Source organism: Ricinus communis, chromosome 9 (genome assembly GCF_019578655.1).
Source record: "Ricinus communis isolate WT05 ecotype wild-type chromosome 9, ASM1957865v1, whole genome shotgun sequence".
Classification (NCBI taxonomy): Eukaryota; Viridiplantae; Streptophyta; class Magnoliopsida; order Malpighiales; family Euphorbiaceae; genus Ricinus; species Ricinus communis.
The window spans coordinates 7,880,160-7,896,358 of record NC_063264.1 but is presented as its reverse complement, the minus strand read 5'-3'; the positions used below and the strand labels follow the sequence as shown (position 1 = coordinate 7,896,358).

At 29.7% G+C, this 16,199-nt stretch overlaps 1 pseudogene; it reads right to left on the bottom strand.

Annotated features, from left to right (window-relative positions):
- Positions 1–5,581: 5,581 nt before the first annotated feature.
- LOC8282905 lies at positions 5,582–7,708 on the bottom strand (annotated as a pseudogene).
- Between the last annotated feature and the right edge of the window lie 8,491 nt (positions 7,709–16,199).

Sequence of the window (16,199 nt, the reverse complement as noted above, 5' to 3'; positions counted from 1 at the left end):
CCTGAACTCCATTGCCATTTCTACTTTTGAAATGGTCCTACAAGGCAAATTATATCGTGGACATGTGTACGCTGGTGCATTGTGTACTTGTATCTAAAATACTGCCGTTTTATCCAAATGATGGAGCATAATTTAAATGGCATGTGTGAGAGGGTTTCTTTTCCATTTATAACACAATACTGAGCTTCTTTTTTTTTTAATTGTTTGGTGCTATTTTATCTTTTTCATTCTCTATTCTCTATCATTCAAACATTCAAATCGATTCTTTTATTTGTTTGGTGCTATTTCTGTTATTTTTCATTCCCTTTTTTTTTTCTTTTTTTGTTCATTATAACATAATTTTGTTCTTCATTCCTTTGTTTCTTTCTTTTTTCATCTTATTAGTATATTTTTAGATTTTTATAATATGAAATTCTTCATTCTTTTTTTTTTTTGTAGTAGAATTGATTGATAGATGATTTAATGGATGAAAATCTGAAAATCTTGAATCAACAAAATATTTGTACAGCTGAAGGTTCAACTGTTAAAAAATATTATGATTATTATCTAGAAACTACAAGTTTATAATACTCATAATTTCAGTTTCATTATCGAAAAAGAACTGGTTCATTATGTATAGGATTGAGGTCCATTATGCTTGCATTATAGGTTCATTATGTTTATACTATAGGTATATTATGTTTGCACTATAAGTTTATTACATATGAAATACAAGTTGATTATTTATAACATTTAGATTCATTATGTTTATAATACATGTTTATTATTGAAATAAAATATGTTTATTATATATTAAACTATGTTTCAATATGTTTCCTATTTTTATAGTTGGTAATGATAACAATACAACTGTTGAGGATTTACTAGGACTGTTTGTCAAATTTGTTGGTGAAGCTTATGATTTATACAATGAGTATGCATTCAGAGTAGGTTTTAGTATTGGAAAGAGTAAGCAAAGATATAAAGCAAATGACAAAAGAATATTAATGAAAAGATTTTATTGCTCAAAGGCTGGAGAAAAAGAAAAGAAAGTAAAAAAATAAAATAAATGTTATTTGAAACTTGATATTTAATCTGGTTGTAAATCTTCTATTTAGTTTAATATTGATGAAGAAGGAGTTTGGACTATCACAAAACATGAAAAAGAACACAATCATGAGCTATATCCATCAAGTAAAACTTATTTGCTTCGTTCACATAGAGGAGTTACAAAATACTAGCTGAGTTTTCTTAAGCATTTAAAGAAAAGTAGAGTTATTGTTGCTGATGGTATTAAGTTGCTAAAAAAATCAATCTAGAGGATCACCATTTATTGGTTTTACAACTAAGGATGCTTATAATAATTTAGCATTAGAAAATATGAAGAAATTGAATGGCACCAATTTGAATGCTTTGATTGAGATATTTAGAAAAAGACAGTTAAATGAAAATGACTTCTTCTTTGATAATGAGGTTGATGTTGATGCAAGATTATGTAGTTCTTTTTTTTAAAGAGATGCTTAGATGAGACAAGATTATGAGATGTTTGGAGATTTATTAGTCCATGATACCATATATGGAACTAATAGATATGATATGATTTGTAGTCTATTTGTTGGTATGAATCATCATTGCATGAATGTGATGTTTGATTGTGGTTTTAAAATGAGAGAATTGAGTCCTTTGTATAGTTGTTTAGTACCTTTTTAAGATCTATAGGAGGTAAACATCCACAAATAGTAATGATAGATCAATCTATTATTATGGCTACCGTAATTTGTATGGTGTTCCCAAACTCACATCATAGACTTTATATTTGGCACATAGGAGAACTCAAAGAAGAACACCAAGTGCTTAAGAAGTCAAAAAGAATTTATAAAATTATTTAATTATGTTATGAAGTATACTGATACAGAGGTAGAGTTTGAATTTTATTGGATTAGGTATTTCAAATGAACCTGATTTTTTTACTAATTGTTTTAATGAACCTGCAATTATTTTCTCATGAACTTGCAGTTATATTTTACTGAATTTGAAGTTATATTCTAATATGAAGTTACATTCCAATGGACACGCATTTATATTCAAATGAACCTGCGGTTATATTTTAATGAACCTGATGCTATATTCAAATATACCCGCATTTACATTCCAATGAACCTATGGTTATCTTATAATGGACTTGCAGTTATATTTTAATGAACCTTAAGTTATATTCCAATAAACCTGCAATATGTTCTAATGAACCTTCAATTATATTCCAGTGAACTCATACTTATATTTTAATAAACCTATGTGTTTTCTTCAGGTTAGTGACAAAATATCATTGTCACAATAATTCTTGGATATAGAAGTTATACAAGTCTAGAGAGAAGTGATGTCATGCTTTTAATAAAAAAAAATTTCTAGTGGTAGTTTATCATCACAAAGGAGTGAGACTACTAATTTTTTTGTCCAAGACGTTGTTTAAGACTGCTATTCTTTGTGATTTTTATCATTGTTACACTTATTTCATTTTTTAGTCTTGAACAAATTGTACCAGATTTTTTACAATGTATAACACCAATTGAATTCCTTAATTTTATTGATATTAATTTGAGAAAATAGAATCTTATAGTTGCATTTTCTACTTTAGTGGCCCTTCAGTACAATAAAGACAACAAAAACAGTGAATTCTCTCTTAAATTCATTATCATGATCTCTTTTGTTCATTATTTCATCAGCCATACTTCTTGTTATAGGACTACCAAAAGTTATATCCCATTTTTTCCTTTATTCTTTTAGCAACTGATTATATTCATCGTTGTCATTGTCCCCTTCAGCTTCTATAATGACTTTAGGACTACGAGAAATATCCAATGTAGAAACTACATCCTCCTAAGTCAGCTTAAGTTCTTCTTTCTCTAAAACTAAAGTATAACTACAGAAATCGAAGTTCTTTATAATGTATCTACTTAATTGTCCATGATATTTATATAACATTAATTTCAAGAGGCTGCCAATGCCAATCTCTTCAACTGCTTGACGTTGCTCCGGTGATAGTCTCCTGACCATGTTGAACAAACTGGATAGAGACATTTTGGTAGGCATGACAAATCTAACCTCCTTTTCTTTAGGTTTTCTAGGTTATGATTTAGATGTCTCTTTTAGTAATTATTCTTCAGAAGTAGAATCAATATTCTCATCTGATTCTTCCGCAGCCACTTTCTTCCTTTTGTCAATATATTGGGCGTGTTTCTTATCTCTTGTTCTGCCCTTGAGTTTGTTGAGTTATAGTAACTTTTTTCTTCTTAACATTTTTACTCACATCCGTAGTAACAACTTGCTTTGATTTCTGTTATTAAGCACATGCCCCTTTTCTTTTCCAACATTATCAGTAGTTTTGTTCTCCATAACATTGGTCAGAGGAACATCCTAATCTATGCTGTCATTATCAGATTCCTCAGTTATAGTCCTCTTTTATGCCCTTGTAGATTCTTCTACCCATTTTTGTCCTGCAAAATAATAATTACTAGAATTAAGAACTAATAATTCATTAAATGGATTTTATTAATACTAAACTTTATATGATCAACAGATGAATCTGTAAGTTTTAACTAATGAATATGCTATATGTGCATAAAAATAAATATGTATTCATAGATTATAATGGACAGGTTCATTATCTTTAAATAACAAGTTCATCACAATATAACATTAGGTTCATCAAATGTTTTAACATATTGAAACAACATAATCATTTTATTATCTTCAAACTGCAAGTTCATCAAATTATCACTTACGGTTCATCAAATATTTTATACATTATCGAAACAACAAATTTATTATTCATAAGTTATAATTAACAGGTTCATTATCTTCAAACTACAAGTTTATCAAAGTATCATTTGAGGTTCATCAAATATTTTATACATGTTAAAACAATAGAATCATTATTTATAGGTTATCATGGACATGTTCATTATATTCAAACAACAAGTTCATCACCGTAAAATATTAGTTTAATAAAATATTTTATACATATTGAAACGACATATCCATTATTCATAGGTTATATAAGTTAAAATTATATCCTATTGGTATCTTATATGTATACTTTTAGTATTTTTTTTCGGACGAAATTAAAAAAGTCATAATAATAAAAATTAAAATAAAAAGAATTTCAGTATTGTTTAGGTATATTGTTAGTATTTTTTTCTAACGAAATTATAAAAAAATAAAATGATCTAAAATAAAAACTAAATTCACAAATTAAAAATAATATCCTTCCAGTATCTTATAAGTATACTATTAGTATTTTTATCTTTTATTATCTTATAAATATACTTTTAGTATCTTTTTTCTAATGAAATTCAGAAAAGATATAAAATAAAAAATAGACCTGTTCATGGGCTTGGGTACTTGCCCGGCTCGCCCAGGCCCACACTCCATGGACCGGACTTGGACAACAATTTTTGTGTACAAGCCCGGCCCGGCCCGAACCCGAAAAAAGCCCGTAGTCCTCAGGCTGGGCTTGGGATTTATATAAAAATTCAAGCCAAGCCCGGCCCGGTCCGAGGTCTAATTTAGTTAAGAAAAAGAAATATCATACCTAGGACTCGAACCTGTGATCATCAGCATATAATTGAGTGTTATAAACCACTTAACTACCTATTATTCCTATTTATAATTTTTATGTTATTAATAATATCAAACCCTAAACAACCTTGTTGTACATTGCGAATCGAACTTCAGGCCCGACCTCTTTATACAGGGTTTAACAATTGGCTTTCAAAAGATTTTGGGCTCGGGCTTGGGCTTAGAGATATTAAAAAATCTTCGGGCCTGGACGGGCTCGGGCTTGTCTAAAATTAAGTCAGGGCCGGCCCGAGCCCGTAGCCCGACCCATGAACAGGTCTAATAAAAATTGAAGTCATAATAATATAAAATTTAAAAAAAAAAATCCTCCGGACGTCTTATAAGTATACTTTTGGTAATGTTTTCTTATGAAATTCTAGAAAAAAATGCTGCATAAAATTTTTATGAAAAAATATAAAAATTTATTTTTTATATTTTTTAATTATAAAACTTTTCTTTTCAAAATGTTGTGCACAGCGAAAATTCTTCTATAATATTCCATTGATTTTATTCTTTATTTGTCACGGACTGTAACATAAATATTTCTAAATAAGTAGCTATGAGAACTATCGTGGTTCATACTAGTGGCTAGTTATTTAGTGCGGGAATTATTTTTTAACTTCAAAACCCTTTCATTTTTTTAGTAATCTAAAATAATTTAAAACGTGTTGGGTATAATACCAGTATATGATAAAATATTATCTCAAAAACTTTAAAGCGCGTTGGGCATAATACTAGCAGATGGTAAAATATTACTTTGAAAGTTTTAATTTTAATCTAGATGCATATCAAGGATCAAATTCGAAATATTTAGTTAATTTAAGAGAGACGAAATTTTAATAAATTAATATATTAACCATATTTACTATAAAAAGAAAAAGAATTAGTCGCTGCAAACTATGCTTTTTGAAAAGTTTATTTCTTTCTTTTCTAAAATTCCTAATCCTGCAGTTTATCAATAAAAGAGCAATCGATATTATGCTTATTTATAAGGTAGAAACAAAATAGTTTAATTTCTTGCTCCTCCCAAAATTCTCAATATGTAGTAACAGAATATTGATATAACTTGTCCAAACAATTACACGATAAATCACAGAACGAATAAAGAATACAGCTTCTAACAAGTGAAGTTTGAACTGGGACATGCTGCATTCAGGAGGGAGTCCTTGTGGGAACCTCTTAGTATCAGTGCAGTAATTATATATCATATAATTCTTCTGCACCCATTGCAACTTCTCTTGACTTATTGAATCAAGCTCCTCTGAAACCCATGAATTTGTTTTAGTTGCAGATGATAATGAATTTCTACCACAAGGAGATGCTCCATTATACCAGATACAAGCATTGGCATTGAAGTTCCTATAGGAAGCAGTAAATGGAGCGTGACTCCGATCTGTCTTGACAAGTCCACCTTTTGTAGCCCAGTCATCGGCATTCCATAGACTAGAGTAAATCCTCATTGGTTGATTCTTTGGGAATGGAACACCCATGCTCTCCATGTTCTTGAACGCTCTAATAGGAGTCCCATCAACAGAAAAGCTGAAACACAGGTACAAATAACTTCAATATACATTATATAAATATGCTAAATGAGACTACAAGATTTTGGAATGATGGGTTTGCTTTAAGTGCTTACATGATACGCTGAGGATTCCAAAGGATGGAATAGGTGTGGAAATCTGCAGTTGCGTCAAACCATAGATAAAATTGTTGTTCTCTGTTACCTTTGCCTTGGCTAAATACATTAGTGTCAAGAATGTAAGGATCACCACTCTCAGATTTCCCAAGAACTCAAAGTCTATCTCATCCCATGTGGACCCTTTCGAGGATAATTGCAAATTCAAACATTTCATTAGTCAAATGAACACAAACTTCTAAACTGAAGCCATACAGTAGCTGCATATATCAAGAGGAAGCTAAGAACTTACATAGTAGGCAAGTGACAGTGCCAGCAGAGTTGCCAGGGACAAGCTTGAGCTGCATATCAATCTTTCCAAAAAAAAAGATACTCATTCTTCGACTGAAATCCAGAGCCAGAAGCTTTGTCAAGGTTACGGGTAAGAAGCTGGCCATTGTTGAGTGTCTTAGCACGACCATCTCCCCAAGTGATATCAAAGTCTTGGTTGAAGTCACCAGCAAATGCAACAATCAATGAGCTAATTGTAAGAGAGATGATCAATGACAATGCTGATCGCGTATGTATAAGACCGAATCCATTCGATTTCTAAAAAGGATTACTAATCCTTAACTCTCGTGCAAGCAAGAAAAGAATCCATTAGGCTTGTTCTGTATCGAAGGAGAAGTTATTTTCCTTATGTAGAAGTGAAGTGATGGATTGGCAAGGTTCTTAAGGTTTGTACTTATAGTACAATTGTCCTTTAGGGGGATAAGAAATGAAACAGGGAAAGAGGGTAATTACACAGGAAGGTTCCATGTCAGAAGCTGTGGCCAGTTGGCTTTAGATTGTCAAAAAGTGAACGCAATCAATGGCGAACAAAGGATGCAATTATCGGACGCGGTCTGAGTTTAGATTTATGATGAAAACAGAGAGAGAGAGAAAGAGGCCCTGCAGCAGGGCCTAGCTTCCTTTCACCAAACATGGAGGTTGGTGTGTGGGTCTTTTACTTTGCCAATTTCTTTGCAGCAGCACGATATGTTCAATTCTAGCAATCTAACGTTTATGAACAAAATATAGCCATAGGTTTTAGAACCTTATAATATTAACTTGGTTGATTCAGGGAGTGGGGGGAAAAAAAAAAGCATACGTTCGAACATATAATATGGAAATTTTATTTTTTTTCTTTTTGCCTTTGTTATTTAAATAAGAATAAGTAAAAGTAAATAAAATTTATAAATAATGTAATTAATTTAGAAAAATTACAAAAAAAATAGCAAGTTTAAAGTTAATTTTTTTTTACTAATTCTAGTGCAAATTAAATAAAAGGTTTTAATCTCTAATTGAAAAAAAGCTATTCTATTTTTAAACATAAAAAATAAAAAAATATTTAGTAATATTTGTTAATTATAAATAAAAATTATTCTAAAATATTATATATTATTTTATTTTATAATAAATTTAAAAGCTTACCGCTAACTCAGTTGGAGAGTACATTTATCTTTTTGAATTCGACAGTTTTTATTTTTTAAATAAGATTTAAATTTTAAGAATCTTACGCATAACTTTAAATTTGAATATATAATATTTGCATATATTTAAAAAAATTGAAAAGTAAATGAAACTCAAATTATTGTATATTAATTTACACTCCTATGACTAATATATAATAAATTAGATTCTTAAAACTGTAGCTTTGATCTCATAGTAAGTACTAATTTTGTGGTTTTTCAATAGAGAAAAATAATAATATCTGCACCCGCAGAAATAAAAAATTCATCCCAACTCAAACTCAAATTAAATAGAAGAACTAATTTTTTAATAGAGTAATCTTTTTTTTTAAATAATGTTGATATTGTCTCTATATGGTTAGCATCGACTAAAAAAATATTAATATATATATAAAAATATTAAAAAAATATCATTTAATTTTTAAAATAATTATTTTACGAGAAAATTATTAAATAAGTTGAGTTTAATTATAGTAGGCTATACTTTAATATTTTAGAATTTTAGATAAATTAAGTCTTTAAATTTAATTTTTTTTATACTTAATAATTAGATTGATATTTTTTTTATAATAATAAAATTTAGAAGAGGAAGATATTATATGAATTAAATTTTTATAAAAAAATGGCATTTTTTAAGATTAACTTAACATGTTTCTCATTTTTTATTAGTCAAATGGTAAAATAGATCTAAATCATGCTATTTTTAATAATTTTGACTAATACTATTATTTTGATAAAAATTATTCAGATTATAATGTTATTTTTTTGCTACTTTTAAATTTTAGACAAAATTAGATAAGTGAAGTAGCAAGGAGGCTTCATTTTTTTCCGCTAGAATTGTAAAGGTAAAAACTAATTAAACATTGTGAAAAAACTTGGATATTCTCTTATACAAATTGCACCCCCAATAGCCGAGTCAGTTTTAGCAAATTTGTGTTTGATTTGGTATAGTATGAAACAGGGAACTTTGAGCCTAGATTTGAGCTTTTTCACATGATTGTGAGTTGGAGTTGAGTTTGGTTTATTTAAAAAGAAAATTAAACTACCATTTTATATGGAAATATCCTTTAACACTAACTTCCTTCTTTCCCATTAAATTTTCTAAAGTACTAAGAGTAAAGAAGTACACCTCACCCGGTCACCCTATTATCCATAAAACTATCTAAATAACCTTGTAAATTTAGCTATCCTCAAAGCTTAAGAAAATGTCCAAACACAGGTCTAATCAGAAAATATTTTTACACTGTAATTAAGTGATAATTGGTCTTTATAAGGAAGGCAGTCCAGTGAGTCTTCCAGGAGACTCATGCCAGCCGCCATCCTGTACCGAGCTGAAAGAATAAGAGACTAAGTGAACCTATTAAATTACACGTGTCGCCACTAGTGAGGACTCAAAAAATCACTATTAAAGAAACATGACTCAAGAGATTTAATAGATTCAATACTACGGACAACCAATAAGAAAAACATAGTACTAAAAGATACCACCAATGAAAAGGAAGAAAGAAAATAGATCAATGAAAATAAAAAAATTTTAAAATTTTACTTTTATCTTTATATATATAGAGAGAGAAAATATAATGAAAAAATAAAAAAAATTTAAGAATAAAAAAAATTTAACTTAAAACTCTTTTATTTATTTATTTTTTTATAAAGTCTTGCTTAGCTGATCGTCAGAATAGTCTTCTTGGTCTCCCAACCAGTATTATCTTTTCGCTATTGTTACCACCTTGCATGATCAAGTTAAGGCACATCAGACTAATGACATCACTGAGCAATTTTCCATTTTTCGTGGGTCTTTTAAAGGCTTTCCATTTGGATTTGCGGTGTGGTGTTCAAATTAGCTTTCTTGAATAATATGGGTTGTGAATGGTATCTTAATATGTTAAAACTCCACAAGGTGACTAGTAAAGGAAGCTCTTAGGATCTTTCTAGAGTTATTGCCTATCCCATCCAATGGGTGCCTGAAAGAAGCTACTAGAGATCTCACTTAATCTTTTGTCGATGCGGCAGTACATAACACAGTAGTAATGGGAGAATTTATTTATTGGGTTGGTGGATATTCAGAAACCTAGGAAGCATCCCACCAATAAATTGGTGCCTGCTAGAAGCTGCATGTAGTTAATTGGACTGCCTGTGATGGTGACAAGGAAACCCATATATTTTTTAATATTTTATTTAGATAAATTTAATTTTGAATTTGACTTTTTAAAACTTATAAAATAAAAGGCTAGATTTACCGAATGAAATTATATCAATATTATTATAATATTATATTAAAAATTAAAATTGAATTGAAATAAATTTAATTAAATTTAAAAAAGTGAGAAATGAGAATAAATATGTTGTAATGCTTATTAATAATAGAAGAAGGACTGAGTTTATCAATAATTAAAATGACTATCATAGCATAAGCTAAAACCACTAGAAATCATCTTTCACCGACTATTTACAGGGTATTTGAAATTTTCTTCTAATGGATTTGTGTTTCTCGATTAGGATTGATGGACTAAGTAAACAGAAATGGATTGGTAGTAGGATGTTACTTTAGGTGGCCACATATGTAGAGGACATACTTCATTTTACTATATCGAAGATATATTTTATTATACAATTATTAGGATAATACTTTTCATTTAATAGGAGGATAAAAGCGAAACATGACATGGATACGCATGTATTTTTGCATGAATAAGTTAGAGTATAACAATTTAGTTTTACCTTTTGTTTGTACATTTAATATCTCAAATATATTTAAAAAAATTGAAAAGTAAATCAAACTCAAATTATTATATATTAATTAACACTCCTATAACTAATATACAATAAATTAAATTCTTAAAACTGTAGCTTTGATCTCATAGTAAGTACTAATTTTATGGTTTTTCAATAGAGAAAAATAATAATATCTGCATCCACATAAATAAAAAAATTTGTCCCAACTCAAACTCAATTAAAATAGAAGAAATAATTTTTTTTAATATAGAGTAATTTTTTTTTATAAATAATGTTGATACTGTCTATATTGGGTTAGCATCTTAAATAGCTAAAAAAATTAATATATATATAAAAAATATTGTCTCTATAGAGTTAAGTTGCTCTCCTAGCCACTTTTTAAATTAGCTTAAGATACTAAGTTTTTGTTCATTGGCTATTATAACTTGATTGGAAATCGAAGCTTGTCAAAAATGGTCTTGTGCTTGAATATTAGAGCTCTAAAAATATAAGGTTTGCATCGGCATAAGTGATGAGGCTCTTTGTTTAGAGTTTTAATTAAAGAACTGATGATTAGTTAGAAACTGATACTTGAAAAGTTAAGTTGTTTTAAGGTTATTCTTGAGCTAAATATAACTTTTTATTTTTCTTATTTTATTCACTATCTTAATTTCTATTTCTAAGGTTAGTACCTCTACCTCATCTCTAAATAATTCCATGATAGGGTTAATAGCTGATCTTTAATTTTATTTAGTTGTATGGCAGAGTTACTTCAAAAGTCATGTTGAGTTATTTTAATTTTTCTGTTTGAATGATTTATTTGTTTGATGTTTGAATTAATTGGTTGTAATATATTCTGATGATTGTTAGTTAGAAATATAAAATTTGTAAACTCTAATTTGTATATTTATGATTAGATAACCTAGAGTCATTAAGCGCAATAGATGAAGCTTAGTTTTGGAGTGTCTTACTGTGAGTAGTATATTATACATATATGTATGTATATGCATTTTCTCCTCTCCACTTTGCAATAAATATGCGTTTACATGCTAATGAGATTGATGAGACTTAATGATTAAGATGATATGCGCACATGCATTATGTAAAAAAGTAGATTGTAACTGCATAACTGGATTGAGTTAGATCCTCCTAGACAATAGGGTAATCATCGGACATGGTTCATGCTTGATAGGAAATATTAGTTTACAAGTGCTTTGTTATTGTTATTTTGATTAGTGTTGCTTGTTGTTTATTAATGTTGATGTGATTGTCTGTGTTTGTATCTTTATTATGATGTTAATCAGTCGTCAGAAAAAAAGAAACTATTTTCAGTCGTCAGAAAAAAAGAAACTATTTTAACTCCATTGTTTTCTCAACTTTATGAATCTAAAGAAACTATTTACTCAAGAAACCTTAGGTAATATATACCTAAATTCACACATTCAAATGAGAATTATTCTAGAATATGGAAGCAGTGGCCGATTCGGTCTGATATAATATGATTAGGTCTGATACCATTGTTTGCTTTTGATATCAATATTATTCATGAAATTGTTATCTAAAACACTGCCATCAATATATAGAATGTATTTTTCAAATATTTATATGTTAAAATCGTTTTCCAAGTTGTCTCACTTATAAATTCTTATGATTCAATGAACAATAGCAATAAAATACATCCTCCCTCTATGATTTATTCAGTTATGAAATTTTCCTCTTTTATGGTGCTGCATTGATTAAGTTTATTTAAAAGACAATTTGAAACATACTTATTATAATATATACAGTAGTGCGAAAAGGAGGAAAACAAATGAATTTACTGATATGGTCCTATTAATTATGTAGTTAATTAACTTAATTTAGTCATTATTAGTTTAATTTAATAATAAATTATATTAATAATTCATTAAGTACAAGTTTACTTCTAGAAGTTCAATTCCATTAGAGTTTTCAATCATAAAGTATAATTAAATCTATTTCTAGAATTTTAAAAATTGTTATTTTATAATACATGCTTGGACCGATCACAATTTAGTTTAAAATGTTTCTTATAAATAATTAATTACTATCTCAGTTTTTGTATTTATATTAATCACCTGAGATCATTATTAGAAATTAGGAAAAAGAACCATTAGCAAACATTATTACTATTTGAATATGATATAAGTATTATTCTATATTTCTACTTAAATTATGTTAATTTAGTTAAATTATCAAATGCGTAATTACATGGATCAAAAAATTAGAGTTCGGTGCAATCAAATTCGAACAGTAAACACATCAATCCATTTTAATCAATTCGTAGTGTTTCTTTTTATTTTAAATTAATAATTATTTTATTTTTTATTATATGGACAATAACGAGTCTAACTATTAATATTCACATGCTGATATGTGGGTAAAGCTAGCTAACTATAAAAAAGCAAAGCATAATGTGTTAGTTTCAAACATTATTATTTCAGTTTCGCGTTTATCAATAGGTTATTCTTCTTTACAGCGGTAACCTGACATCATATGATTTAAACAGGATGAAGTGTAGCTTTCCCTGGTCATCCTCTAGGTTCTGGTCTCACTCCTGCAGCTGCGACAACAAGAGATTTTGTACTGAAGAATTTACATAGATTTCAATTGGCGCTTCATTGAGGTCCATTGACCAAACATATTTGATTAGACGCTAAGATTTTGGCACATAACCTTTATTTGGGCTGTGGACGGTGGATTTATTTATTATCAACCATAAACCTATCGTACATTTCTAAGTATTTGCTTGTATGTTTAGGAACCGGGTCTTAAAGCTGGAACTCCTGTGGGGACTTCACTGATTGATGCTCATGTTGGTGGCATGGGGATCATGGAAAGTGTTCCTACTCCTGACATAGATTATGATGTTAGAGGTATTATGTCATTTGGAATGTAAGATAGATCTATCACCTTTATCCTCTGTTAAGTCCTGTGACAGCAAAAAAAAACTTCATGACTTTCTTATAAACTTTGTCTTTATAGAGCATGATAAGGAAGCAATATGTCATTATATGGCTTTAGTATGTGTACTTCTACTTGTCATATGGCTGTATCACAGAGCAAGCTATTCATTGCTGGGTTTGGGGACCTTTTTGGTCAGGTAACATCTACATTTTCTAATATCAATGTCTGTCTCTCTGAAAATTATTACAGTGCTGGGGCAGGCTATCATTTTGGAGTATTCTGAATGTTGTAATGAAATGACTTTTAAGACATGGATATGCAGATATGCATACATATTATCATACTTTAATCAAAAGTCAGCGTTTATCTGTCCATAGCAATAAATTGCTGAACTTAATCTCAAGGCCTTTTTTTTTAATTCCTACAGCAATGATCCCTGAATACTGGCTTACAGAGGGTGGGCAGAGTGCACTGGTGCATTATTAGATTAAATCATAGAAAACCATGTTGCTTCTCCCCGACTTGCAAACCATGCTCCTTAGAGTAGGATATCAGTTTCCAGCATATACATTTTAACTAAATTATATTTAATGCTTTTTTACGTAGTACTGTGGCTTAATTGGTCCCATTAGTTGTTAAAGGTGCACGAGGCACAAGCGCTAATGCCTTAAACACTAAAAGGTGGGAGATGTAGGTTCACGTATATAACATTCTAGTTTAAAGTTGTTTTTTTTTTCTTTTCTTTAACTGTTTCCATATTTATACAATCTCCAGCATTAATCTCAATATGCAAGTGAACTTATGAAGATCATGCATACCAAACTAAAATAAACCAACTATAAGAAAGAAAGAAACCCATGTTAAATTATTGATGCTACCATTATATTTATGTCAACTTAACTTGTTAATTGTGCCATGTATCTTAGCATTAAATTTTTATTTACTCGGTTTTTGTCAAGCATTTGTTACGAGCAAGAGATTTTTTATTGTATCAATATGTACATATGTGTCTAAGTTTTAATTTCTTTCAGAAGTCTAATTCTTTATTTTCTTTGCTGTTGCACTTCACATCTCTCAGGCACACCCCTGAGCACCTGCCTTTAATAACTATGGTTGTTCCTGTATCACTTTTCCTTGTCTTCCAGACATATCGCTATTTGAACTACTAAACAATTAAATTGAGGACTATAATGGATGACATAAAGGCTCCATTCCTTGCTACTTTTAACACAAGATGTACATGTCCTTCCAGACTTCCATGGAAACAGGTATATGATTAGTGATGAAAGGCCTTTTCAGGTTATAGTGCCTAAGTTTTGTTATAGATCTTTGAGCTGTTAAATTCTTCATGCTACAGGTCTCCTGCTGCAGATCCAAAAGCAAAGGGAATTATTTGTGGCTTGATCCTTGACACAAGTGATAGACAATTGGCTTTTCTATACCTTGATGCCGTGCAGGGTATTGCATATGGTAGACGCCATATTGTCGTGCATTGCAATGCTCATGGTCACACAATAAGAAAGCATCCCTTTCAATCTTCATGCACTTTTTCTTTTCTGCAGTTACATGTTGTATATTATGTATAAACATATAACTGGACCTCATATTTTTAGTTGACTACAGTTATTAGGAGATTCGTTTTATATTATAATTGTTTATCTTTTCAGTTTTGTGTTTCTTAGCTAATGGAATGATGACTATATCACAAAATGTAATTTGTTTTAACACTTTCTGTTCTTTCTTTTATATCTTTAGTCTTGGCAGATTGACATGTTGCTTGCATGTGGTGGCCCTTAAAAAAACCCTGTGTTTGTCCAAGAACATGCAGATATTATTGGTACTTATCTTCACTCTCTTTATTGTTTACATCTCAAAATTTTCATCTGTAATTTTAAAATTGGTGTGCATTATTTTGATTGATGAATCGCCTTTGTATGTAAATTTTCAAGTATGCCACTGTGTGATGTTCATGTGTAGATACGAGTTAAGAATAAGATGGTTGGTTTATGTGCTGATCCAACATTTGGATGAAGAAAAAGATTGGGAATTGGTTAGCAGTGGACATTCTTGCCCCCGCTGTAGCTACATTGTTGCTTATCTGGTTCAAACATTGCACCAAAAATTGTTGATACATTTGCATTTACTTGCATTTACCTCTACTGCAATTTTCTCTCATTATTTCCTTTTCCAGTTTGATATAATGTATAAGTGAAGTCTCAATGTTCACTAGTTATTAATTATTGTGAATATGCTAGGAAAGTCTTTCAATCTTGAATTGTTACCTTGAATAGTTCATGGAACCTCAAATTGAATTTTGGATAGTTCATACCAGTAAGGTTGGTGTTGAGTTTTGGAGTTGGAAGAACTAAGCGGGTTTGGTGTGTAGACAAATTTTTCTTTTACAACATGTATTAAAATTAAAGAAATATGCACTAAACTCAGTATTGTAAGTCTATGATATCTTGCTCTGACTACTTTTGAGAATAATAGTTTTCTATTTTCGGTGTTGTGTGCATGTAAACAAACTTAATGCTTATTTGTTCATGATTTGTGCAGGTTGCCCTATTGTACTACCATGAAAAAGTGAGTCTGTGCTATTGGGTTGGTGCTATTGCTGGCAAAAAAAAATGCCAGTCTCAGTGAGGCCATGAGGGCCCTGAATGCAGCTGGTCAAGGATGCATGGGCTCTTGCTTCTGAATTTTCAGTTCAATTCATAACTTTTATGACATATAACTAGGTATAAAACAATAAATGATTAGAGGAGAGGTTTTAAGTGAGTGCAAAACATAATGCAGCTTTTCTTTTGTCCGTTCTGTTTTTGCTGGAATTCCTATTA